General features: G+C 39.7%; 1 pseudogene; it reads right to left on the bottom strand.

The window, feature by feature from the left end:
* The window catches only part of LOC132611893 (very-long-chain aldehyde decarbonylase CER1-like), a 96,782-nt pseudogene extending 75,214 nt beyond the window's left edge, over positions 1-21,568 (bottom strand).
* Positions 21,569-24,806: the final 3,238 nt, after the last annotated feature.

The raw sequence follows: 24,806 nt of genomic DNA, 5'->3' as shown, positions 1-24,806 counted from the left end.
AATCAATGCCTATTATAATCTGCAGGATGGTGACAACAGCGAGATGGCACAGATGTACGAAAACCTGCGGCAATAATGGTTTGTGACCCACCTTCACGGTGGGGAACAACCAAAGTGGCTAAACACAATGCAGAAAAGGATTGACTCTGCAGAGTTCACCGCTGAAGCCAAAACTTGGCTTGATATTGTCACATCCAGGGTGCTGCCTTCAAAACATGATTCAGAGGTGCCGCTTGAGAGGGCTAAAGTAATTTGTGCTGTGATGGAAGGATTGCCTGTTGACATGGGGAGACTCATTATGCAGGAAATCCGGGAGGTGGTGCTTGAACGGACCAAGAGCTTATTCTTCCCATCATTGATCACTTACTTGTGCTCCACTGATGTAGTGCCCACGAGACCAGGCGACAGAGAAAAAGGGCCTGCTGGACCGATTTATCCGTTGAAAAAGAGAGGGCCTGGTAATGTACAGAAGAAGAGGAAGATTGATATAGCAACATCATCATTTGAGCAGTTCACATCTACTGCATCAGATTCTATTGGTGGGGCATCAGCCCCTCCCATGGCTATACCAATCTTGCCACCACTGCAAGAAGCCGCCAGGCCTTTCCAATATATCTCCACCCAGGTCCATGGGGTGGACAATCGGATCCAGCAGCTAGTAGCTAGTCTCCTTGCGGGCCCACATGGCGAAGGCACATCTATAGCTCCCTCTGTTCCTATTGGTCCGACATTAGCAGGTGTGGTGGAGGACATGAAGCATATCAAAGAAAAGCAAGGAAAAATAGAGAGGAGGCAGAAAAAGGCAAGGGAGCATGCCAAGAAGCAAAGCAAATTCCTGAACAAAATGATGAGCATTCTGAGGAGTGTATGCGGAGCACAGCACGACGAGGAGGAAAATGAGGACGATTTTGTCCTGCCAGAGCCCAGCAGCTCCAGTTCAGAGAGTGAGTAGAGATGACCATAGCACGCAGTGCTAGGAGGTATGAAAAAAAAAAGTTTTTTCTGTGTTGATGTACTGCAGTGAGGACACTGCAAGTTTTTTGGTTAGGGGTAGGAACCTCCTCGGCTTTTCTTTGCCAGAGTTCTTTTCCTGAGGAGAGTTTTATTTTGTTGAAACTGGCATGTTTAGGATGTTTACTTAGGTTGAATAGAGTAATTTTGTTTTATTTGGTACTACTTGGAAACTAATGGCATGTATTGTGTTTTGTTGAAATTTTTGGACCCCTCGAAATTTTCAAAAATGCATACTTAGAACAGTTATTGTTTGACATGATTGATTCTTTATATGACATTGTGATTATTGGGGTGTTGTGTGTGATGAATTACTACTTAGGAAGTCACAAGTGTAAAAATTATTGTCCTTATGCCGATGTGTGTGTGAAGTATTAGTTTGATTCTGTTTATGCATGTATAATCTAGAACCTGCCCGGTTGGTCTTGTTTGAAATGCGAAAGTTAGTTTGGTTGTGAAATGATCTTAGGCTTTCTTTGTTGAAATAGTCACTTTACCTAAATAAGCCTTACCAAAAGTGTTAAATACCCTTAGTTTCCCTTTTGAGACTTTTTGACCTTTTTCTTGGCTAGCAAATTATGAAACCTTACCCTTTGTGAAATTAATCCATCTTCGCACCCGTTCCCTCCTTGATGCTACTAGTTAGAGGAGGCAAAATGCCTAAGTTGGGGGTGAATTAAATGTGGAGTACATGTTAAAAACATAAGTTGGGGGGTGGTGGAGTTTGCTAGTGGAGATTCGATGTGGTAGTTGCGTATAAATATATATATATATATAATAAGAAAAAAAAATCAGAAAATTGTAACGCAAAAAGAATTGTAAGTTGGTTAGAAGTAAAACCACATCGAGGTCGAAAACTGAAAGAAAATAAAGGGGTGGAAAGAAAAGAGGCGAATTAAGGTGACAAGATGTTGTAGTGTTCAAGGAGGGTGAGTCACTAATTTCCAAAAAGTATCCGACCCGTCCCTAAACCTACATTACAAGCCGAAACAAGTCCTAATGTGATCACAACCGAACGAGCCTAGGATGAAAACATAGAAAATAAGGGCAAGCCTATGGTATTTGCATGTGTAAATATGAATTGTCGTTGTGAGTGTGAGTGTCTTTCTCTTCTCTTTCGTCTTCGTCCCATTCTTGTCGTATATATGTGTGTTGGGACATTCTTTGGTCTATGTGAGGGCATAAGGATGAGAATTGAACAAAATAAAGTGACCACCTAAAGTAGCGTTTGTGTGCACCATAATATGTTCGATAATGTAATGTCATTCATTGAAGTTTCATTGTTAGTCGTAGTGTTCTTGAGTTATGCATATTGTTTTAAAGTAGAGAGTTGGGGGTGGTCGTTTAAAGGAAAACATGCATGCCGGTAGTTCAGAGTCAAAACCAATGTAGACATTGTTATTCTATAATATCTAGGTGTTAGATTGAGTCATGGTTTTGTATGGTTTGCTTGAGGACAAGCAAATACTTTAAGTTGGGGGTGTTGATGTGGCGTGATTTTACACCACAATCGATGCTTTTTAACTATAAGTTTTACTTGTTTTTAAGCAAGTCTATGTCATTTTACGTAGTTTTTGTCATGTTTCAGGTAATACGAGGTCCCTAGAGCCTAAGTGTGGAAAACAAGCAAAAAAGTTGCAAAACTGGAATCAACTGGAAGTTCTGGAAAAGAGCCGTGGAAAAATACTCTACGCGATCGCGCAGAGTACCCACGCGATCGCGCCCACGCGGGAATTGTACTCCACGCGATCGCGCTGGAATGTAACGCGATCGCGCCTACGCGCGTTGTTAATTCCACGCGGTCGCGCAGGATCTACACGCGATCGCGATTAAGGGAGCAGGGGAAGCTGACGTCATCCACGCGATCGCGCATACACATGGCGCGATCGCGATGAAGGATTTTCGGCAATTTTCAACCAGAACTCGGATTTTGACGATGCCTTCCATCCCAGTTCATATAAATAAAAAACTAGGGCAAAATATCAGAGGATCTTTGGCAGTTCCCACAAGTTGGAAGCTAGGGTTCCTACACAAATTGTTCTTTCTTCTTTTTAATCCTTGTTGATGGAAATATCTTGGTGACAATTAAGATTGACACTCTTGTTGTGCTTATTTATTCATTTGCATTGTTCTTAATCAAGTAAGTTTTTGCTATTTTAATTATTCTTGTTCATGAATGTTTTCAAGGGATTAGCTAACCTTTGAACTCGCCCATTTACTTTGTTTGAAACTCGGAAGAGGAAAAACGGAGGTGGGATAGGATAATTAACATGAATTTGGGGCGTTAACCCTCATCTAATGGAAGTTGACCTAGGAATAGGCAATACCACTTGTAGCCATATTCGGGTGTTCTTAATGCTCCTAATTGCTTGAGGGATCTTCAATTGGGTAGTCTAGTTAATCTTCGGAAGAAGTTAATTTAGAGTCATTATCCGAGGCTAAATAACATAAACTTGCTATTATTTACAATTCGTGAAATAGATTGGATCGTTACTTGAGAAGTAGTTTCCCTCCTTCCATTCTTGTTGCCATTGATCAATTTACTTGCTTTCTAGATTAGAATTTATATTTCCGTATTTTATCAAAACCTTATAAAAAACCACCATTGATGCGTTCGGGCATAGCTATTGTTAGTGATAATTCCTAATCTGCTTAAATCACCTACATAATGTTCTCTGTGGGATTCGACCCCGACTCATAGTTGGGTAAATTATATTTGCATACGACCGTGCCCATTCTAATTAATAGGGTGGATTTGGACGTTATCAGAAATCTCTTAGTTTCGTTGCAAGGCCTGATCATTGTCTTACTTACTTCATATCCCTATTTGTGATTGCTATCCTTTAGTCCCACTTATCGAAGTCTGTTTCCTGACGCCGCACATTCATCTTTTGTTTCACACCACCATACTTTATTCGTTTCGCATGCCTACCTTCGAATTTTATCCCAATAGTCCCTTGCCTTACCCGTCGTCCCTCTTTGAAGCTTCACTCACCCTCATTTCTTACATTTTTTTTTCTCAAGACATTCTAATCTCTTTACTTTCTATATATTCACTTTCTTTCCTTCCCTGATATTATCACATTAAGGCTTTCGAACTCTAGCCTGTAGTGAAAATAACATCAACTTGCCTTGTAGCTTTGTCACTTGAACTTCACTACCCTGTTCGATTAATGCCTTCAGTATACCGTAACTTCGGTTGCTGGGACACATATACCGGTTGGCGCAGCTATATATATATATATATATATATTTACTAACGCCTCGCTTACAAAGTACTTCCCAATACTGTTCAAACTCATCCAAATTCTAGAGTTGTGATGCACTTTTTTTTTCTCTTTGCCGGTCTAGTCCGCTTCATCCTTCGCGGCCTTTTAGGGTTTCTAACCACTCCGCATACTCCAATTTTCCTTGAGCTACTCTAGCTTCTCATCTGTCTCTTATGTCTGAATTTGTAGGACTCTTAATATACTTCTCAGAGGGTCACCCATCCTAGTATTTCTCTCACCCCAGCATGCTTAACCTTGAAACTCTAATCAAATCCGGTGCGTTAGTACTGGTATAATCGCATACACCTTACTGCGTGACCTTCCTCGCATAACCTAGATCAAGTTGAAGTTTTAACAGATTCCAAAACATTTTCGTAATGCATCTCCCTCCGAATTAGAAAGGATCTCTTACTCTTCCGACTAAGCCAATGCTATTTTGGTCTTTTCGATCCTCAATATTCACCTCTCATCGGTGTATATGACTACCTTCCATCCTATATTTCAAGATTCCCAATAGTGGCGACAACACCATTATTGCAGTTACCTCCAAATACTTAAGTCACAGATCCCCTTTAGGATTTCCGCTCATCACTACTAAGTATTACCCTGAAGTAATTACATACGCATATAGGGAATTCCAATAAGAACTCGTATACCTGTAGCCGATTGGTCCTTAGCCTTATCTGGTGGGCTATAGAGTGAAATGTACTCTTCATCCTTGTCTTCCCACCGTCTACTAGTCTGGCCTAACATAATGCTGAAATGCAGGGAAAATCTAGATGTGCCAAACTCTATACTTCCTCAATTACGTCTTCGCCCACAGGAGTCTTGTGAACCCTTAAACGGGTCTTTTGTCATATGATTTCTCAGTCGGGTCTCCTCCTACTGGAGCCACATCCTCCGATGGGTCCGTCTCAATGGAATAGATGATGCTCTTTCTTATACCTCTTGACATCCTCGATCCTGAGTCGACGGGCGATACGGGTCTCATGTCCCCCTTCGGAGCCTAACTTACGCTCCCATTAACTGAACTTATCCTCTTCTCTAATACAATCTTGCAATTTAACAAAAATCGTACCAAGAACGAGCTTTCCTATTATTAGCTCTACTGCACGATCTATGATCAGAAAGAAAGATGACATCCTAAATATCTTGTAGCTTCCTATTTATAGATGTGGTGTGCAACACACCGATAAACAAGACTCTACTAGACACGGTCTGTAAACACTCCGAGGATGAACTGCTCTGATACCACTTTTGTCACGACCCAAACCGATGGGCCATGATTAGTGCCCGAGCTGGGCACCCGTATACGACCTGCTAGGTATAATCAGACTGAAACTGAAAATAATATGGTAATCTATAAAAGCATGCTGTGAACTCATCATGTCATACATCAAAAAGAACCTGCCTCCTGAGAAGCCACAGCTAACCAAAACATAACAAATATGCAAGCCGACAAGGCTGCCACTATACACGGGGACATCCAAGACGAACTACATCGATATAGCTGACCAAACCGTATATACACAACCCAATATGTCTACAGACTCTAAGGTATAACAAAGCCTATGTCAAAGGATTTGTACCAAAATGACTCAAGCTCCGGAACAATAGAGCTCTCCAAGCAGCCGAGCAGAAGTCCTAAACTGGCGAATCACCAAACTGAGTGTCTGCACCTGTGGGCATGAAACGTAGCCCCCGAAGAAAGGGCGTCGGTATGAAAAATGTACCGATTATGTAAAGCATGAAGTACAATAAAGAAGCTCATGACCGAGTAAAAAGATAATCGGAGACGAGTATGATAATCAAGATACCAATACATTTGTGCCTTATGAGATAAGAGTCATGCATATATGATATACCGTACCCGGCCCTCTAGTGAGGGACTTGGTGAAATAATCATATATATACCTTACCCGGCCCTCTAGTGAGGGACTCGGTGAACAATGTAATGAAACTGTGCACGAGTAGAGTATTAGGAGCAATCATGTACAAAATGAATCATCATCTGAGACTCTATAGAATAATTAGGATGAACCAACACTTGCGAATCAAAGAAAACTTTCATGTCAAGTACCACTGAGGATTAGAATTCATAGTATACTTGTGTTAAGCTTTCAAGTAAAACTGTTCTATATCCTGCCGAAAATCGAGCAGCATCTCCCCTGCTTATATGCCTAGCCGGAAACCTCAACTCAACAACCAACAACAACAACAACACCAACATCATTTCCAACACCGCAATATACGTGTCATAAAACAGCCCACACGCTGTTTTTCAACTTTCATAACTAATCAACTTACTAAACAATTATATAAACACTCTATCTTCGTGAATAAACCGGTATTAATGTAAATAGAAAGAGATCCATACCTTATTCTTACTAGGACAGCAATATCTTCAGTGTTTGCCTAGAATCCGAACTGAATCCACCGAAAAACAAGACTACAAGCACAACTGCGCGCTATCCGGACCTAAGCTAATATTCCACCTCTTGAAAATTGCTCAGTTTTTGGTACCATCACTCTCCCTTCTGATTTCTGGAAATTTCTGGGCTAAAATCTGGTGAAAAAAAGGGTTACTACCCTTTTATAGGGGTCAAATTCGGGCCGGGTCACTGTAGCAGTACTGTAGCACGCGTTTCAGCTTTTTCATCCGAAATTGTAACGTCCATAATTCTCTGCTCCATTGTCCTATCGATGTGTAGTTTTTTGCGTTGGAAACTAGACTCGACGAACTTCATTTTAGGCTTTTGTTTCGCTTTAAAACACTTCATATGCTAAGAGATATTCAGCCCCCAATTTGGACCAAAATTTTCACATAAACTTCACCCATCCTTTCTCCAAAGTCGTACTACTCCATTTCTTCCACTCATTTCCTTATAAAACCTTCCAGTATACCTTATATACATCCTTCACTCATTAAATATACTTAATAATGCTTGCTCCTTACATTCCAAAGTGGTTTTGCTTAACCATAACTCAATGTACTTGTGTTTCAAATTTGATAAGTGCTTCTTCGAAGATACGGGGTGTAACACATTATTTCAGCCGAAGGAATTAGAGTAGATGCTCAAAATATTGAGGCTGTGAAAAATTGGCCAAGGCCCACGACACCAACGGAGAACGCAGTTTCTTGGGTTTGGCTGGTTATTATATAAGGTTCGTAGAAGGATTTTCTTCTCTTTCAGCCTCGTTGACTAAGCAGACTTAGAAATCTGCTACGTTTCAGTGGACGGATGCATGTGAGCAGAGTTTTCATATATTGAAAAACAAGTTGACCTCAGCACCCGTTTTGACTCTTCCTGAGAGAGCAGATGGCTATGTGATTTATTGTGATGCTTCAGGTATTGGGTTAGGTTGTGTGTTGATGCAACACGGTAAGGTTGTTGCTTATTCTTCTAGACAACTGAAGAAGCACGAGAAGAATTATCCAACCCATGATCTTGAGTTAGCGGCGGTGATCCATGCTTTGAAAATATGGAGACATTATTTATATGGCGTCCATGTTGATATCTATATTAGCTATAAAACCCTCCAATACATCTTTAAGCAGAAGGGCTTGAATTTACGTCAAAGGCGATGGCTAGAGTTGCTAAAAGGTTATGATTCAGTTATTTTGTACCATCCTGGGAAGGCCAATGTAGTAGCCGATGCCTTTAGTCGTAAATCTATGGGTAGCTTGTCATATTTGCAGCCAGAGAAAAGGGAGCTAGCCCGTGATGTTAGTCAGCTAGCTAGTTTGGAGTCCGGTAGATGGACTCAGGTGATACAAGAGTTACAGTTTAGGATACAACGATGTCATCTTTGGTAACGGAGATAAAGGAGCGTCAGTACGAGGATCCTGTTTTAGTTCATTATCGAGTTACAGCTTCTCAGAAAGGAAGACACCTTTCGTGATCACAGGAGATGGAGTACTCAGATATCGAGGTAGATTGTGCGTTCCTAATGTTGTAGGCCACCGTCAGCAGGTTATGGGGGAAGCCCATTATTCTTGCTATTCTATCCATCCGGGCACCACAAAAATGTATCATGATCTCAAGGAAGTGTATTGGTGGGATGGTATGAAGAAAAATATAGCGGAGTTTGTCGCTCAGTGTCCGAATTGTCAGCAAGTCAAGATAGAGCACCAGAAGTCCGGAGATTTATTACAGGCTATGGAGATTCCGACATGGACATGGGAGGTAATTAATATGGATTTCATCACAGGTTTTCCCCATACTCAGCGGAAGTATGATTCAATATGGGTCGTAGTTGATAGGCTTACAAAGTCCGCTCATTTCCTACCTGTCAGAACCATTTATTCAACAAAAGATTATGCAAAGCTCTACTTTAGAGAGATTGTGCGACTTCACGGTGTTCCTACAGCCATTATTTCAGATAGGGGAGCACAATTCACAGCTAACTTCTTGAAATCTTATCAGAATGGATAGGGGACTCAGGTGAGTCTTAGTACTGCATTTCATCTGCAGACAGATAGACAAGCAGAGCGTACTATACAGACACTTGAGGATATGTTGAGAGCTTGTATACTTGATTTTCAAGGCAGTTGGGATGATCATTTACCTCTTATCGAGTTTGCCTATAATAACAGTTATCATTCCAGTATCCAGATGGCTCCTTATGAGGCTTTATATGGACGGAGATGTAGATCCCCTATAGGTTGGTTTAATATTGGAGAAAACTAGTTAGTGGGCTAAGATTTAATTCAGCAAGCAATTGATAAGGTGAAAATTATTTAGTAAAGGTTGCTAGCAGCATAGAGTCGACAGAACTCCTATGCGGATAATCGGCGACGCAAGTTAGAGTTTGAGTTACTTATGGGCCCTTGATGTTCATTATTGTCCAGATATAAGTATAGGGGTGTTTGGTAACTAGAGGTCAGACACCCGTCACGATTCATCGTCCTGGGTTGTGACAGAAGTATTCGTACAGTAGATAAGGTGGCATATGAGTTGGAGCTACCTTCTGAGTTGAAGTCTGTACATCAGGTATTTCATATGTCCATGCTCCGTAAGTGTATAGGAGATCCTTCGAAAGGCGTACCAGTAGATGATATCCAGGTAACTAACTAGTTATCCTACAAGGAGGTCCCTATAGCTATATTGGATAGACAAGTTCGTCGATTGTGGACTAAGGATGCAACTTATGTTAAAGTGCTTTGGAGGAACAATAATGTTGAAGAGATGACTTGGGATGCTGAAGAGGAGATGAAGACAAAGTACCCGTACTTGTTTCCATCATTACAGGAGACTCAGTGTGAAGCATCATCATCCGCAGGTATTGTTTTATTTATAGTCGTTGTGATTGGCCTTGTGAGGCCATAATATTGATTTATGGTTGTTGTGATTGGTCGTGTGAGGCCATAGTGTTGTATATTTTAGTATGTCGCCCTGTGAGGCATTATTTTGGGTAGCTGTGTACAGGATGGATTGGTACATTTATAGGGTAAACTCTGGCGAAATTTTTATAGAATCCTTGAGAGCTTAACATTCGGGGACGAATGTTCTTAAGGGGGAAGAATGTTACACCTTGGAATTTCGTGTCGCTCGTATTATGAACATGACAATGTAAACCTAAAGTGGACATGAAGCCCTTGTAAGGTTATGAAGGATGTTTGATGATTCTAATTAAGATTCCAAAGGCATTTGAGGCTAAAGAAGTAAGTTCGTTAGAGAAAGTTAAGGTTGGGCCATGTTTAGGGAAATTTCATAACATTTGAGCTATGCATTGCCTAGAATCACCTTGAGGAAGAGATATTAGGTCCCTTATATGGTTAATGAAGTTCTATACAATGTTCCAAGAAGGTTTCATAAGAATTGGACAGCAAACACATCGAAAAGATCGCATTTTCGCGAAACCGGGAGAAAGTGAGCAGTGTGCGGTTGCACACGCAATGTGCTGACCGGAACACTGCGAGCCAACTTTCCAAATGGCTGGCCTAACTTCCCAAGGCCCTCCCCAGGCTAGGGGTGGAGTGTACGGCCGCACATTAAGTGTGCTAAGCCGCATAGTCTTCGCAAAGTTGGTCGGGGTGTGATTTGGCTAGCTTTTTAAAACCCAAATGACCCCAAACTCATTTCCACCATCTCTCACTTATTTCCCTACCTTTATAGAGTCTTCTTAAGATATTTTTAAGGTTCCCTAACCCTCATCACATTTCAATATCATCAATAGAGAAGATCAACATCAAGAGCTTAAGGTGATCCAAGGGAGGTGATTGTTCTTGTTTTTCTTCAAAGTTGTGGTGAACTTGAGCTTGGAGGAAGTTGAGTGAGGTGAATTTATTTTATTACAATGTATGTTTCCCATCTTATTCTTATGGTTGAGTTGATATAAAGGTTTATTACCCCTTAGAAAGGAAAAGAATGAAAGTGGAGAAGCCATGGATGGTGTAATGAAGAAGATGACTATGAGTGAACTTAAAAAGGGGATTTTGGCCCAACTTGGGATTTAATTGAATATAACTTCTTGATGGTGATATTATGGATGTTGTTATTGTTTTTTGGGAGTTGTTTTTCCATATGGTGGAAGTTGATAAAATAGGGGAAGTGCTGCTCAAATTTCGTTAACTCGTTAATTATGCTAGATTGAGCTTAAGAGTGTTTTCCAAGACTTAACCTTAGTATGATCCTCTTGAATGTAGACTTTGCGAATTGGAAGGAGAGCGTTAAGCGATTAAGGAGACTTTAAGGTATGTTAAGGCTATTCCTTCTTCATTTTGGCATGATCGTATGTTATGAGCCAAACAGCGATTAAACGAGCTTCATATTACTCTACTTTTAGAAGCACTAGGAGTACTTCAGTCTTTGATGTTCCTATACCTCGTATGATTGTTCTTTCTGTTCATGGGTCTTGAGATTACTTATGTTGATGATGTTAGCTCAAAGGTTGTCCAACGGAGGTAAAATGACCTAATGTCACTCCTAGAGTCCATGTATACATTTAAGTTATGCATTGCATTCATATACATATGCACATTGACCCATGACCAGAAAGCGTTATATACGCACATATTATAAATACATCGGGCATGGGGAAATGGATAGGCATTATATACGCATTACCACCTAGTCGGCTGGTGCACCTTGATGATTATATATGGATCGGGTCGTACATTCCTCAGCACTATTATATTATGGTTCGGGTCGTACGTTCCTCGGCACTATTATGATATGATATATGGATCGGGTCGTACATTTCTTGGCACTATTATATGGGATATGGATCTGGCTGAACGTTCCTCAGAACTATGACCTATATTTTTATACATGAGCATGATGATCATTGAAAGCATGCAGATTATGCGCCCACAGAGGCATTGTCAGTTATACAGATTCATGGAAATACTTACAGATACTTGTTCATACACATCTATGCAAACCGTCAGTTTGCCTTTTGAGTTTCAAATTCCGTTCATGATTCTTATGGTTATGCTTATGTTACTCTTATGCCTTACATACTCAGTACATTATCTGTACTGACTCCTCTATTGCATGAGGGGGCTGCGTTCAGCCCGCAGGTTCAGGTAGACAAACAGGTGGTCCAGTTCAGTAGGACCTCTATATCCAGCAGTGGTCAGTGTGCTCCATTTGATCCGGAGCTACAATCTATTTTGGTATGCCATTCTTTTGAGATGTATAGGCATATGGGTATGACGCGACCCTGTCCTGTCCTTTCTATAGCTTTATTCCAGTAGAGGTCTGTAGACCGTTGTATGTATTTGATAGATGATGTAGCCTTGTCAGCTTCTATTCTTTTGTGTACAGCACATGTGGCGGCCTAGTCGGCTTGCACTGTTCTTTCAGCATGTATATATATTTAGATTATGTAAGAGTTCATGAGGTCACCCTTCCATGAGTAAGTATAAGTTGAATTTAAGTTATGTATGGGCCCTTGTTATCCAAGTACAAGTATAGGTGTGTTTTGTCACTAGAGGTCAGACACTCGTCACGGCTCATCGGTTTGGGTCCTGACACTTAAGAACTCCAGCTGCAGAAATTCCAAAGGATGACTTCTTCTTTTGAGGAAGTGTACTTCTGTAATGAGCTAATATGGGATCCTCATACTGGCATTCTTTCACCTCAACCACTAGTGACGAAACAACTGAATTCTGAATGGTAACTCCCATATTGCCTAAGTCCATTACCCGAACTCTTAGGCTAGCTAACTGCTGAAGTACATGAGCTAACTCTCTCTTCTCTGGCTGAACATCACATAAGCTTCCCATAGATCTACGGCTAAGAGCATCCGCTACAACGTTCGCCACATAAGCTTCCCATAGATCTACGGCTAAGAGCATCCGCTACGACGTTCGCCATCTCGGGATGATATAGAATGCTAACATAATAATCTTTCAACAACTCCAACCATCTCCTTTGCTGTAAATTCAACTCTTTCTGCTTGAAAATATACTGGAGACTATTGTGATCTATATAAATATCAACGTGAACACTATACAAATAATTTCTCCACATCTTCAATGCATGAATCACCGCAGCTAACTAAAGATCATGGGTTGGATAGTTTTTCTCGTGTTTTCGCAACTGCCTTGAACATAAGCAATAACTTTACCGTGCTGCATCAACACACAACCCAACCCTATTCCTAAAGCATCACAATAGAAAACATAGCCCTCCAACCCTTCAGAAAGTGTCAGAATAGGGACCGAAGTCAATCTATCTTTCAGCTCCCAAAAACTGCGCTCACAAGCATTCGTCCATTGAAATTTAGCTAATTTCTAAGTCAGCTTCGTCAATAGTGCAGAAATAGAAGAAATGACTTCTCTAAACCTTTTGTTATAACCTGCCAAACTTAGAAAACTATGAACCTCCGTAGGTGTAGTAAGTCTCAGCCAAGTCTTTACAACTTCAATCTTCTGGGTATCCACCCGAATGCCATCAGCTGAAATAATATGTCCCAAAAAAGTCACAGAATTCAACCAAAACTCACATTTTGAAAATTTTGCAAATAGCTCCCGAGCCTGAAGAACTCTAAGGACAGTTCCTAAGTGTTCTGCATGTTTTGCCTCGGATCTGGAGTATACCAAGATATCGTCGATAAATACAATCACAAACGAATCTAGAAAAGGTGTGAACACACTATTCATCAAATCCATGAACACCGTCGGTGCATTAGTCAACCCGAACGATAGTACCTGAAATTCAAAGTGACCATATCGGGTTCTGAAGGCCATCTTAGGAATATCTCTCTCCCTAACTCTTACCTGGTGGTATCTCGATCTCAAGTCTATTTTTGAGAACCATTTAGCACCCTACAACTGATCGAATAAATCATCAATTCTTAGGATCAGATATTTATTCTTGATTGTCACCTTATTCAGCTGCTTGTAATCAATACACATTCTCAAGGAGCCATCTTTCTTTCTTACAAACAATACGGGTGCTCCCACAGCGACGAACTAGGCCTAATAAAGCCTTTCTCAAGCAAATCCTTCAATTGCTCCATCAACTCTGCAAGAGCCATTCTATAAGGAGGAATAGATATGGGTTTAGTATCCGGTAGCACATCAATAGCAAAATCAATCTCTTGCTCTGGTGGAAGGCCTAGAAGCTCGTCCAGAAACACGTCTGAAAACTCATTCATTACAGGGACAGATTTAAGAGTTGGCGACTATGCCTCTATATCCTGAACTCGGACTAAATGATAAATGTAACCCTTAGCAATAATCTTCCTTGCCTTGAGATAGGAAATAAACCTACCTCTCGGGGACGCTGTATTACCCTTCCACTCAAAAACTAGTTCTCCCGGAAACTGGAAACGAACCATTTTTGTCCTACAATCAACATTGGAATAACAAGAAGCCAACCAATCCATACCCATAATGACATCAAAATATACCATTTTTAGCTCATTTAGATCAGCCATAGTATGAAAGTCACAAATCACAATCACACAATTTCTATATACCCGACTAGCTATCACTGGGTCACCAATGGGTGTAGACACTTCAAAATGCTTAATTGTCTCAGGTTTCACCCCAAATACGATCAGCAATATAAGGAGTAATATATGATAATGTAGAACTTAGATCAATCAATGCATACACATCATGGGAAAATACCGATAGTATACCTGTGAAAACATCGGGGGAGGACTTTAGATCCTGTTGCCCAGCCAGTGTATAAATACAGTGCGGAGGACCACTCGAATTGGGCACTCCTCCTCTGTCCCTACCATGACCTACAAGTGTTTGTGAGCCTTGTCCGGAGGGCGTATAGATGATGAAGAACCAGCTGCTGACCCTGTGGGCTGAATCGTACCCCTACCACCTCAGAATGGACACTTCCGCATGATATGGCCTGACTGGTTGTAAGCATAGCAAAAATCCAACCTAATTGGCACTATCCCTAATGTAACTTATCGCACAGAGTACATCGTGGTAAAGGTGATCTCATCTGGACTGAATCACCCCTATGCTGAGAACCCGAAGCTCTGAAGCTCTGACCTGGTCAGGAGCGAACAGGGCAATCAAATCTCTGGCCCACAAATTGTGGAGGTGCCCTAGTCGCTGAATGGCCTGAGTGTCTAGAATACTTCTGCCTCTGACCTCCCCTAAGCTCACTAACAGGACCTGAGGATTTGGCCCTCTTGCTAAAACCCCTATCATACTCACGCTCATTCCGCTGTTGTTGCTGCCGCTCTTCTAAATTCTGGGCATGGGCTTGGATGCGAGAAATATCCATACCATCTTGAAGGAAAGCCTTCAAACACTCATCCATCAAATATGGCCCTAAGCTATTCACAAACCGGTGCATGCGGTCTCCTATATCAGCTACCATGGCTGGGGCATACCTAGCCAAAGAATTGGAACGGAGGCTATACTCTAGGGCACTCATATTTCCCTATCTAAGATTCAGGAACCTGTTAGCTCTAGCCTGTCGAACCTCTGGCTGTAAATAGTGTCATAGGAAAGCATCCACAAACTCTTTCCATACTAGTGGGGTGCATTGACTCCTCTAGAAGACATCCAAACCGTATACCAATGAACCGCAACATCCCATAATCTATAGGAGGCCAACTCTACAGACTCAACATCCGAAGCATGTATTATCCGCATTGTTCTCAACATCCCATATATAAAGCTCTATGGGTCCTCATCCGGTTTTGACCCAAAGAATTCAGGAGGGTTCAAATTAATAAAATCACGGGCTCTAGCACTGACAGCTCTATCACCACGACCCGTACTTTGCCGCTGGGCCTGAGCGGCGACTAACTGAGTCAGCAAATGGATGGCCTCTTTCACCTCTTGGCCTGAGGCATCTGGTGGAGGAACTGGGGGTCCTGGAGCTGGAGTTGAGGGTCCTTCATGCTTCTCTGAAGCAGGCGGTGAGTGAGAGGACCGAGATAGAACCTCATTGTGAGGCTCACCCTTCTCTATATTTATCGGCGGTACCCGCTCGGTTCTCCTACTTGCTACTGGCTTGCCCTTTTGGGCTGCTGTAGCTTTTCTCTTTACAGGCATTGCTGAAAACATAACACACGGTTAAGAAAAGGGAAATTCTTATATCATGGCTCTATCGCACGATCTATGATGAGAAAGAAGGTTATTCATTCCTAAATGCCTGCGGGCTCCTGTTTATAAGTGTGGCGCGCTTCACACCTATAAACAAGACTCTACTAGACACGACTCGTAGACACACCCTAGGACGAACTGCTCTGATACCACTTTTGTCATGATCCAACCGGAGGGCCATGATGGGCACCCGGAGCTAACCTACCGAGCACCTGTCATCATACTCTCATAATCATGTCTAGATAAGCCACATGGCTAACTCATAGTTATCGTGCACCAAATGAGACGAATCTCATCGGACGTAGGCGCTTTTATATAAACTTCATTGACTATGCCCATATATACACAAGCCGACAAGGCTATCAAAATGATATACAAAATATGAGCCGACAAAGCTAAGGGATATCTAACGATACACATCTGTCTACGAGCCTCTACGAAGAGTATATAAAATCATAAAGATAGGACAGGACCCCGCCATGCCCATATATGTACACAAAATAATAATACCAACTACTGCAACTCTGGATCAAATGGAGCTCTTCTAGGCAATCTCTGATGAAGCAGCCTAAGGGTCGGGTCTGTCTCCCTATCTACCTGCATGCATGAACACAATGTCCACAAACAAAAGGATGTCAGTACAAACAATGTACTGAGCATGTAAGGCATGAATAGTAACATGATAAAAGCATGAAGAATAACACAAGATAGAAGGACCATTCATACCTCTTGAGACATTCATCATACTTTCCTAACCTTTCTCTAAAGAAACCATTCCACACATATACATATACATACAATGATACCATACCAGACCATGTATGTTCGGTGTAATCCATACCCGGCCATAAAAAAGCTCGGTGTTGTCCGTATCCAACTGTAGTGGTGGGCGCGCAATAGATATCATACCCGGCTATATAAGCTCGGTATCATAAAATAGCCATTACACATATGACATACATGAGTATCCAAAAGGCACATTATAACTCTATCGGGGTGATATTGAGTCGGTAAGCCGCCGATTTCTATTTTGGAATCACCATAGTCATCATCATGATTATCATCATCACTATGAAGAGCTTTCATCAATAATATCTTAAGAATCTTGATAGTCATGAGCTTCTAACATTCTCTAGGAAGTAGGACATTAAGAACATCATAGATGGATTCATGACGAGGAAATCATGCCTTTAGAAAGAATGGTTAGCCATACATACCTTTACATCTTCTTAACTATTTAACATCCTCCTCCAAAGTCCACAAAATCTACATTCAAGATGATTCACACTAGGGTTAAGTCTTGAAAACAGTTCTAAGTTCAAACTAGTGCAATTAACGAACTAATAAAATTTGGGCAGCATTTCCCCTATTTTGTCAACTTCCACCAAATTACAAATCAACTCCCAAAAAAAAAAAATAACGTTTACAATACCATATTAAAGAAGTTACATTAAATTCAATCTCAAATTTATCCAAGACCCTTTTTTCAAGTTCATCTCATAGTCATCTTCTTCACTTTAACACTTTATAACTTCTCCACTTTAATTCTTTTCCTTTCCAAGAGTTACTAAACCTTTATATCAACTCAATCATGTAAATAATATGAATATCATACCTTATTATAGAAAAACCTCACCTTCCCCAACTCCTTTCAAGACCAAGTTTATCACAACTTTGAAGAGAAGCAAGAACAATCACCTTCCATGGATTCTCTTTGGGTTTTGATGTTGATCTTCTCTCTTGATAATATGGAAAGGTTTGGAATGTTATGGAAACTTCAAGAACTCTCAAGAACCCTACAATAATGTGGAGGGAAGAGTGTGGGAGGTGGATATAAGAAATGGGATCTTTTGGGACTTAAAGAGGTTTTAAAAATGCCCTCCCGCTTGGGTGTGCGGTGGAGATGCGGCTTAGCACACTGAGTGTGCGACCGCACCTCCCCTCCTATCCAAAGGGAGGATATTGGGCAGTGATGCCATCCAATTTGGCAAGTTGGCGGCCGGTATGCGGCTCAGCACACTGAGTGTGCGACCGCACATTGCCCTATTTTTCCTGATTTCACGGAAATGCGTTCTTTTTGATTTGTTTAACCTCCAATCCTTATGGAACCTTCTTGGCACTAGTATAAAACTTTGTTAACCATATAATGGGCTCTATAGCAACCCCTCAAGGTAATTCTAAGCAATGAATAACTCAAATGTTGCGAAGACTTCCCAAACCATGACTCAAATTCCAATCTTTCAACAAACTTACTTCCGCCGCTTCATATGACCCTTAAACCTTAAGATACATACTTGGAATTGTTGGGTAGCATTCTTAACCTTATAAGGACTTCATATGCACTTTTAAGCTTGCGTTAGTCTACTCATAATGCGAACGACACGAAATTTCCAAGATGTAACAACAACTCCCCCTGATCATTTGTAATCTCTTTTGTTGGAAGATGATCTCAATGTCCAGTTGATAGTTAAAAAAGGTCGTTCTTGATTGCATTGTTTAACTCAATTGTACAATGCTCAATTCCTCCAGAAATTGCCCCGAAGTATTTATGCTAACATATGCTAATATAAAAAGGAAAATATGTATTTAATCTTAGAACATCTTATCTTCGTTTTTTTTTTTTTTGTAAGATAGAAAGAATTATTCTTGGAACATATAAAAAACTCTTAGGAGTTGTCAGTTGTGTAATCTTAAACCTGAGATGACATCTGTATGACTATAGTAACATATCATTAGAGTAAAATGATGGTTGAAGTGATGAAAACACCTCTAAACTTGGCACGATTTCGTAGTTCAGTCTCTGCACTATTGCCACACTTAAAAACACTCCTGTCTTGACTAAATGAATTTTAATTAACCCCCGCGTAGAAATGCCATGGCAAGTGGAATGCACTCGTCGTCCACTTGGCATTTTCGTCCTATGTGTGCTCCACATAGATAAAAAAAAATGTAAAACTGATTCTTTTTTATTAAAAATTGGTAAACCTGATTTTTTTTAATAAAAAATTTGGAACAATGGAATATTTATTTTAAATCTATGAAATTTGATTTAAAAAAAAAACTGAAAAACTATAGTTTTAATTAAAATATCTGTAAAAAATGGATTTTTTTAAAAAAGTGTCCTACAAAATTTAGATTTTCATGATTCTTTTAAGACACTTCTTTAAAAAAGAACTGGAAAACTGGAGTTTTATACAAATATGGAAAACTGATTTTTTTAAAATGTGGAAAAGCCATTTTTTTAAAAAAAATAATCCTGGAAAATTAGATTATTTTTTAAATCTAGGTTTTTTAATTAAAACAATTTAGTTTTTTTTAAATAACGGGTTTCGCAATTGTTTTTTTTAAAAAAATCAGTTATCAAGATTTAAAAAGTTCCAAATTTTTTAATAAAAAATCCAGTCCAGATTTATTTTTAAAAAATGGGTTTTCCAGATTTAAAAAAAAATCAGTTTTTCTAATTTTAAAAAAATGTACTTTTTAATGGAGGAAGGGGATGATTTAGATGTTGGAATAGGAAAAAAAATTGAAGAAATGTAAAAAAATTTGATTTTTCTTTTTTTTTTTTAAATAACTGATGTGGAGCCTCCATGCGCCTGAAAGTGTTTGTGCACACTTGCTGTGCCATGTGGCAGCGCGGGGTGAATTAAAACCCAGATAGCCAAGATCAGGGGTGTTTTTATGTGTTGCAATCATTCTGGCACTGTGCTAAGAAACCGTGCCAAATTTAAGGGTGTTTTTATCACTTTAGCCTAAAATGAGATGTTTAGAGTTAGACTTTTCAAATTTAGAACCATTATTTTTAACCAACATAAAAAGGAAGATAGGATCATATCAAACATTGTTATTTTGGAAATCAATCATGTAATCTGTTTGTAAAGACATAATTAAATAAATAAAAGTGTGCTCTTTCTAATAATCCAAGCATTTAGATGAGGTGCCACATACTTTAACATGGTCTCAAAGCAGGCAGAAGTCCCGAGTTTGAGTCTCATCGCCCCCACCCATTATTGAAAAGAATTTTGGTGTGCTTGGGCCATTAGAAAGAATCAGACTCACACATGAGGAGGAGTGGGAAGACATAATTAAATAAATAAATATGTGATCTCTCTAACAACTTAAACTTTTAGAAGAAATGATCACACACGTCAATATTATTGAAAATTATATTATTTCTCCAAAAAATTTAATTATATCATAAATTATTGAAATGGAAGATGACTTACAAGTCGTGGGCTCAGTGACAATGGATGAATGGTGATGGGAATGATATCGAGAGTAAAGTTAAAGGCGGTGCCATGATCTGTGAAGCCAGTAGCAGAGAAATTCGATGGGATCAATATGGATTAAAGCTATCAAAATGTTTCCTGCAGTCCTCCAAATGGGCAAGTTATGAGTCTGCTCCAACATCAAGTATCCAAAATAAAATATCAATGCAGTGAATATGATTGAGTCAGCCCTACAAATATACATAAAACAAATAAGAAAATGCTCTATAGAATACCGTATATGAATTACACAATCGAATCATTTATAAAATCAATTACATGTAAATTTGTATTTTGTGCATTAACTGATAACCTGATAAAACTAATAACTAGTCTATCATCACAAATTAAAATTCACTTAAGACAAACTTTTACATTTTCAATACATACAACTTAAAGCTAAAACCAATTAGGTTTTCTATGAACAAGAACTGCACAAATAATATTATGATAGTTTTCTCATGTTACAAGGAACAACCTCATACGATTGTTTATGTAGAATTCAAAGTACATAACAAATTGATAAGAGAATGGATTGTAAAACAAACAAACAACTCTTGAAGCTATCCTTTAGAATGTCATTTTCACACAACCACGACTGGATGAGTCCATCCAATTCTCCCGCACCCCCCCCCCCCCCCCCCCCCCCTATATGGAAGCTGGTGGCCTTTGGATATCCAACCATCAATTTGATACACATAAATCGGTACTCGCATAAGATAGAGGCTTCGTGAAGACATCCGTTAGCTGATCCTTTGAAGAAAGAAACTGCACATTGAGGTCCCTCCTTGCGACTTTGTCACGAACAAAATGGAAATCAATATCTACATGTTTTGTACCAATATAAAATATAGGATTAATAGAGAGGTATGCAGCACCTATGTTATCACATCATAAAATGGGAATTTCCCATGACTTGAGGCCGAGCTCAAATAGGAGAGATTGAATCCAAGTTAACTCCAGTGCAGCATTAGCAAGTGCCTTGTGTTCAGATTCAGTAGAAGATCGACCAACTGTATGTTTCTTCTTAGAAAACCAAGAAACCAAGCTCGTGCCAAGAAAGATTGCAAAACCTCCTGTAGATTCTCTATCTTCCAAAGAGCCACCCAATCCGAATCAATGCAAGCATGAAGCAAAAATGTTTGGACTGAGAATGAATAGACACATGTTCTAAGCATGTTGTGAAGTTGAGAAGATATTCAAGCCAATTCCTACTCAAAAGGAGAAAGAAATAAAAGGAAACTTTTTTCTTTGTTGGTTTTCGAGTGTTATTGAGATTTAGATCTTTTCTAGGAAAGGATTAGAGCTAGTAGTATAAATACATGCTAGCTAGGATTTTTTAAGTAGGACAGAACATAGAACCTAAGAGTATTCAATCTTGTAACTTACTTTCTCCCTTGATATTAATAAAAGTGCCAGCTGTTCTCCGTGGACTAGGATCACATTGATCCGAACCACGTTAATTACTGTGTTTTTATCATTTCCCCGCTCACAATTGGTATCAGAAGCCTACAGGTCATGAGATCTAGGAGATGAGGAGACTATGGCATCTATGAAGTTTGAGGTAGCGAATTTTGATGGGCGAAGTAATAACTTCAACATCTGGAAGATCAAGATCATGGTGTTGTTATGGGGAGAAGGATCAATCTATGCTTTGAATGACTCGTATCCCGAAAATATGAAAGAGGCCGAGAAGCAGAAGATTGAGATGGATGCGTTTATCACAATTCAATTATCCTTATCAGACAACGTGTTATGTGAAGTCAGTACCGAGAAAATAGCTACGAGTTTGTGGAAGAAACTGGAAGATCTCTACCAGAAGAAATCAGTAACAACTAGAATGTTGTTAAGGCAGCGTTTACACACCTTCAAGATGAAGATAGGTACAACTTTACAGGATCATCTTGATACTTTTAATAAATTGGCTATGGATCTTACTCATGTTGATATTAAAGTGGGAGATGAAGAACTAGCCTGCACTCTACTGTTTTCATTATCACCAGCGTACAAAGACGTAGTTAATTTAATGATGCACAGTAAGGAGTTAGTCACGTTACAGATGGTAAGAGATGCATTGAATTCAGATGAATTAAGAAACCATATCAACAATGGTGAGAAAGAGGACCATGGTGAGGGTTTGACGGTTAGAGGTCGCTCGAGCCAAAGAGAAAAAGGTAAATCAGTAGCTAGGTCAAAGTCTAAGAAAAGGGTGAGTAGGAAGGATGCTTAATGTTAGGGTTATCATCAAAAGGGTCACTTTGAGAGGAATTTCCCGAATAAGAAGCTTGATAAAACAACAACCAATGCATCTACGGTTCAGGTAGCTCGGACATCTGGAGAAGACTATGTGCTAACTGCTTCAACAAATGACATTCAGACACACAAGTGGATTTTAGATTCAGCTTGTACCTTTCACATCTGCTTCAGAAAAGATTGGTTTACTAGTTACGAGCAGACAGGTGGGACTGTACTTATGGGTAACGATGCAGTATGTGAAATAGCAGGCATTGGTTCAGCCCATATAAGGTGTCATGACGGCATTATAAGAACATTGTCTAATGTTTGACATGTGATATGAAAAAGAATCTGATCTCTCTTGGTTCTCTTGATAAGCTCAGATATAAGCTTATCGGTGAAGGTGGAATTTGCATGGTGAACAAGGGTTCTCTGGATATGTTAAAGGCCAAATTAGAGGGTGGTCTTTATGTACTTATGGGCAGCACTATTCTAGGTACTGCGAATGCTGCAACCTCACAATTATCAGATGAAGACAAGACTAAGATGTGGCATATGAGATTAGGTCACATGAGCAAGAGGGGGTTGATAATTTTAAGCAACCAAAACCTTTTGAAAGGTGAGAAGATTAGTACACTTGATTTTTATGAGCATTGTGTCCATGGAAAGCAGAAACGGGTCAGCTTTAGCACGGGCAAGCAAAAAATCAAAGGGGTACTTGACTACATTCATTCAGATTTATGGGGTCCATCTCAGGTTCCATCCAAGGGTGGAAAGAGGTATCTTCTTTCTTTCATTGATGATTTTTCACGCAAGGTTTAGGTATACTTCTTAAAGGCTAAAAGTGATGTCTTTGGGAATTTTAAAAACTGGAAGACATTAATTGAAAATCAGTGTGACATAAAGATTAAGTGTCTTCGAACAGATAATGGCTTGGAGTTTCGCAATGAAGAGTTTGACAATTTCTGCAACATTCATGGTGTATTAAGACATAGAACTGTTAGCTATACACCACAACAGAATGGAGTAACTGAAAGGATGAACCACACTTTTCTTGAGAAAGCACGATGTATGCTCTTTAATGCCAAGGTGCCTAAGGAGTTCTGGGCGGAAGCAGTAAATACTGCTTGTTATGTTGTTAATCGTTCTATAGCATCGGAAATTGACTTCAAAACTCCAAATGAGGTATAGTCAAGTAAACCGTCTGATTACTCGTACTTAAGAATCTTTGGATGTCCCGTTTATTATCATGTAAGTGATGGAAAACTAGAACCTAGAGCTCGAAAAGTTTTATTTATGGGATATGCTGATAGGGTAAAAGAATATAGAATATGGAGTTTAGATCCTCTTAAGTTTGTAATCAGTAGAGATGTTACTTTTGATGAGGCCTCTATGCTTGATCCTAAAAAGACTTTTATTAAGTTTGCAGGACAGGAAGTTCTTACAACAGAAAACGGTGGAGAAAAATGTGAAACTCACCGAGCAGGAGGATCAAGTGACTCAGGTGGAGTTAGATAATGAAAAAGCTCACACAGTAGTACCTGAAGGTGAACCATACAGTATAGCTACTGGAAGGGACAAACGAACTCCGAAGCCTAATCCAAAATATTATCCTCAGCCTTCACAAGCTAATCTTATGGCCTATGCATTAGCTACTTCCGAGCACGAAATAAATGATCTGGAACCCTCAAGCTATACAGAAACTAATATGTGTGGTGAAGCTGATTAATGGCATTTAGCCATGACCGAAGAGATGGAGTCTCTACACAAGAACCAGACATGGGATTCGGTGAGTCTACCAAAGGGGAAGAGAAATGTTTATTGGAAATGGGTCTTCAAGAAAAAAAAAGTATGGCATTCCGGGTGTAGAAGATGCTAGATACAAAGCGAGATTGGTTGCTAAGGGCTTTTGTCAGATGGAGGGAATCGAGTACAATAAGAATTTTTCACCAATCGTGAAGCATAGCTCAATTCGTCTTTGGTTGCCCATTATGACTTGAAGTTTCATTAGCTTGATGTCATGACTACATCCATACATGGTGAGCTTGAAGAGGTGATCTTCATGAATCAGCCCGAGGGTTTCCTTATTTAAGGAAAAGAAGAACAGGTTTGCCAATTGAAGAAATCTTTGTATGGTTTGAAACAGTCACCACGACAGTCGTACAAGAGATTTGATGTGTTCATGATTACTAAAGGTTTCTCAAGAAGTTCATTTGATAGCTGCGTATATCACATGATGGTATCTGGTAATTCAAATATTTATTTACTGTTATATTTTGATGATATGCTTATTGTTGTTAATATGATGACAGAGATAAATGATTTGAAGAGACTGCTAAGTAAGGAGTTTGACATGAATGATTTAGGTGAAGCTAAGAAAATCCTTAGAATGGAGATTCACAGGAAGGACGGTGAAGTACATCTTTCACAGAAGAAGTATATTGAGAAGGTACTTCAGAGGTTTGGCATGGATAAATGTAAACC

This window comes from Lycium barbarum, chromosome 9, assembly GCF_019175385.1.
Source record: "Lycium barbarum isolate Lr01 chromosome 9, ASM1917538v2, whole genome shotgun sequence".
NCBI lineage: Eukaryota > Viridiplantae > Streptophyta > Magnoliopsida > Solanales > Solanaceae > Lycium > Lycium barbarum.
Note: the sequence above shows the minus strand (reverse complement) of the source record. Positions and strands in the feature narration are given on the sequence as shown.